This window comes from Carlito syrichta, unplaced genomic scaffold (assembly GCF_000164805.1).
Source record: "Carlito syrichta isolate Samal-C Ts95f unplaced genomic scaffold, Tarsius_syrichta-2.0.1 Scaffold153564, whole genome shotgun sequence".
NCBI lineage: Eukaryota > Metazoa > Chordata > Mammalia > Primates > Tarsiidae > Carlito > Carlito syrichta.
Window position 1 is genome coordinate 54,993 of NW_007097660.1, and position 4,029 is coordinate 59,021.

Genomic DNA, 4,029 nt, shown 5'->3' on the forward strand with positions numbered 1-4,029 from the left:
AAAAAAAAAAAAAAAAAAAAAAAAAAAAAAGATCCTGTGTCGAGCCGGGCACAATGACTCACACCTATAATCCCAACACTTTTGGAGGCCAAGGTGGGAGGATTGCTTGAGTTCAATTGTTTGAGACCATGGCAACAAAGCAAGCCCTTGCCTCTTTAAAAATAAAATTATCCCAGCAGGTTGAGGCTGCAGTGGCCGGGAGTGTGCCACGGCACTCCAGTCTGGGTGACAGAGTGAGACTCCAACTAAAAAAAAAAAATTAAATTAATTAGCTGGGCGTGGTGGTCCCAGCTATTTGGTGGTCCCAGCTATTGGGAGCAGAAGGATCCTCTGATCAAGGCTGCAGTGAGTCCACTGCATTCCAGCCTGGGCGACAGAGAAAAGACCCTGACTTAAAAACATAAAAAGAAGCCGGGCTTGGTGGCTCAGCCTGTAATCCCGCGCGTTTGGGAGGCTGAGGTGAGGGGATTGCCTGAGCCCGAGGGTTCGAGACCCGCCCGGGCAACTTGACGAGACTTCATTTCTACAATAAATCAAAAAATTAGCCGGGTGTGGTAGGACGCGCCTGTAGTTCCAGCTACTTGGAAGGCTGAGGCGGAAGGATCGCTGGAGCCCAGCAGGTCGAGACTGCAGTGGCCGAGTGTGCCACTGCACTCCAGTCTGGGCAACGGAGTGAGACTTCAACTCAACAACAACAACAAAATAAATAAATAAAAATAAAAACATAAAAAGAGACTTCGTGTCTCAAACCTGGCCTGCCCCCATTCTCCGGGAACCAACTCATTCCTGAGCCTGGAGGTTACCCAAGCTTCTCTCACCTGGTGGCCTCTGGGTCCAGTCACCCCCTGGAGGGGCAGTTGAGATGAAGAACACCGCCATTAATCCTCCCACCCCAAAGCAGCTCCTTCCCAAGGCCTTTCAGGGGCTGCCTGGGCCCCACCCTTCCCACCTCTCCTGGGAACCTGAGAGCACACTCTGAAGGTTGGGGCAATTTGTGTGCTGGAGACCAAAGCTCAAGCTAGGGTTCTCCCAGGACAACTTCCTAAGAGGAGTTAAAACCCTAGGGGTCTGTGCAGTGAACCAGTCCCTCTGCCCTGGCCTGCACCTGTGTATCCTCACATCCCACTTCGTGTCAGAGCTGGCCGCGGGATCGGTCCTGCTATGGCTCCCCACTGCCCAAAGTTCTTCCAGCAGGTGCCCGGGACTAAATTTAGTGCGGCGCCTGCAGTGCGGCCTGAGGCCAGGCTCTCGACTCGTAGACCGTCCCGCCAGGCCTGGGCCGAACTTACGACCTCGGGGGAGGCTGGCCGGGACCGGTTGGCCCGCGCAGGCCCCAGCGCCCAGGTCCGCCCACCGGGCCTCCGGCCGAGTTAGGGCCCGGGTCACGCCGATCGAGGTGGCCCAGGTCTGTCCCCTCGGAGTGCGCCCCTGCTCTCGCCTCCTTCCTTTTCCACACACTGCAGATCAACTGTCCTCGCCCGCCCGACCAGCCCAACCTGGGAGCCGCCGGGAGGGGTTTAATGACTGCGCCGGCCGCAGGGTCCGCTCCAGCAGGTGAGGGGAGGGGAGTCCCACCCCGAAAGGCAAGGTGGGTGGGGGAGGGGCTCGCGGGGTTTCGGTGCCTTTGTCCCAGGGGGTGGGGGAGGGGCGTTTACCCCTCTGGAGCCGCCAAAGGGCCCGGTCGCTTCGGAGACTCCGGCGTCCCGGGACTGGCCCACCCAGGTGGCCGCTGCCAGGAGGGCAGCCCGCGTTCCCCACACGCACCCCTTTCCACGCCGCCGTCGCCCTCACCCAGCTCCAACACGCACACTTCCCCCGGGGCTCACCTGCGAAGGTAACAAGGGAAATTCCTAGGCGGAGTGCGTGAACAGGGGCGGAGGCGGTGGTCTTAAAGAAGCGGTGACGTCACTGGACCACCGCCCCGGGGGAGGGGCAGAGACCCTGTCCCCGACGGCTGCGGGAGTGCGAATCCTGGCCTTGGCAGATGGGGGCGCCCGAGCTGGGGCCGCTGAGCCCGCACGGGGCCGGGGTGTGGAAATCCTGGCGGAGGGAGTTTGAGTCCCGACTGCACCACTTCCACCGGTGACATCGGGAACTCAGCGAACCTTTCCGAGCCTCAGTTTTATACTCTGCAAAATGGAGACAAGCCTGTATTTTATTTTACTTTACTTTATTTATTTATTTGAGTCGGAATCTCACTCTGTCGCCCAGGCTGGAGTGCAGTGATACGCTCGTGGTCACCGCAGCCTCGACCTGCTGGGCTCAGGCGATCATTCCGCCTCAGCCTTCCAAGTAGTTGGAAGTACAGGCGCATGCCACCACGCCCGGCTAATTTTTTGATTTATTGTAAAGACGAGGTCTCACCTGGTTGCCCAGGCTGGTCTTGAACCCCTGGACTCAGACAATCCTCTCGCCTCGGATATTTTATTTATGTATTTATGTATTTATGTATGTATGTATGTATGTGTGTATTTATTTATTTATTTATTTATTTGTCGGAGTCTCACTCTGTCACCCAGGCCGGAGGCAGCGGCGCGCTCCCCGCCACCGCAGCCTGAGCTGCTGGGCGCTGGTGATTCTTCCACCTCAGCCTTCCAAGCAGCCGGAACTACAGGCGCCCACTACCACGCCCAGCTAATTTTCTGATTTATTGTAGAGACGAGGTCTCAGCATGTTGCCCAGGCTGGTCTCCATCCCACGGGCTCAGGCAGTCCTCTCGCCTCGGCCCTCCAAAGTGCTGGGATTATAGGTTTGAGCCACCACGCCGACCGGATTTTTTTTTTTTTTTTTTTTAAGAGCCAGGGGGCTCGTTATTTTACCCAGGCTGGTCTCGAACTCCTGATCTGAAGAGATACTCCCCTCTGGGCCTCGCAAAGTGCTAGCGCTGCATTTTATTTCGCAACTGTTACCTAAGGTACAAATGAAAGGGGATATTATTTTATTTTATTTTATTTTTTTGAGTTGGAGTCTCACTCTGTCGCCCAGACTGGAGTCAGTGGCCGCTCCCGGCCACCACAGCCTCGACCCGCTGGGCTCCGGCCTTCCAAGTGGCTGGAACTACAGGCGCGCGCTACCATGCCCGGCTGATTTTTGATTTATTGTAGAGATGAGGTCTCGCCAAGTTGCCCGGGCGGGCCTCGAACCCGCGGGCTCAGGCAATCCACTCACCTCGGCCTCCCAAAGGCGCGGGATTACAGGCTGAGCCACCGAGCCCGGTTTATTTTATTTTTTTGAGTTGGAGTCTCACTGAGTCGCCCAGGCTGGAGTGCAATGGCACGCTCACGGCCACTCGACCTGCTGGGCTCAGGCGATCCCTTCGCTCCAGCCTTCCAGGTAGCTGGAACTACAGGCACGTGCTACCACGCCCGGCTGACTTTTTATTTTATTGTAGAGACGAGGTCTGCCAAGTCGCCCGGGCTGGTCTGGAACCCCAGCCTCAGGCAATCCACTCCCCTCAGCCTCCCAAAGGCGCGGGATTACAGGCTGAGTCACCGAGCCCGGCTTATTTTATTTTTTTGAGTTGGAGTCTCCCTCAGTCGCCCAGGCTGGAGTGCAACGGCACGCTCACGGCCACCCCAGCCTCGACCTGCTGGGCTCAGGCGATCCCTTCGCTCCAGCCGTCCAGGTAGCTGGAACTACAGGCACGTGCTACCACGCCCGGCTGACTTTTTATTTTATTGTAGAGACGAGGTCTCGCCAAGTCGCCGGGCTGGTCTGGAACCCTCAGCCGCAGGCAATCCACTCGCCTCAGCCTCCCAAAGTGCTGGGATTACAGGCTGGGCCACCACGCTCGGCCAGGGGATGTTGTTTTCATGTGAGTATCGTCATACCCCTGGGGCCCTTAGGAGAGCGGCGCTGATCTCCGCACGCGTCCTGTCCGATTCCTCCACACGCCCGGACTTGAGCAGCGTCAGGGCTGGGCCGGATCCGTCCCGGCCGGGTCCGGGGACGCGCGCAGGGGCCGTGTTTGGTGAGCAAATGGCTGAGCGCCGCGGGCCGCGCGGGCGGGACGTCCCGGAGCGGGCGGCG

At 58.3% G+C, this 4,029-nt stretch overlaps 1 protein-coding gene across 2 annotated transcripts in view; it reads right to left on the bottom strand.

The window, feature by feature from the left end:
* The window catches only part of CLDN6 (claudin 6), a 3,510-nt gene extending 1,646 nt beyond the window's left edge, over positions 1–1,864 (bottom strand). The window contains exon 1 of one of the 2 annotated variants that reach the window (XM_021708891.1): positions 1,827–1,864. The gene's annotated coding sequence lies outside the window, so the exon portion shown is untranslated. The remainder of the gene's footprint in view (positions 1–1,826) is intronic. The other variant, XM_008050630.2, reaches the window with a different exon arrangement.
* Between the last annotated feature and the right edge of the window lie 2,165 nt (positions 1,865–4,029).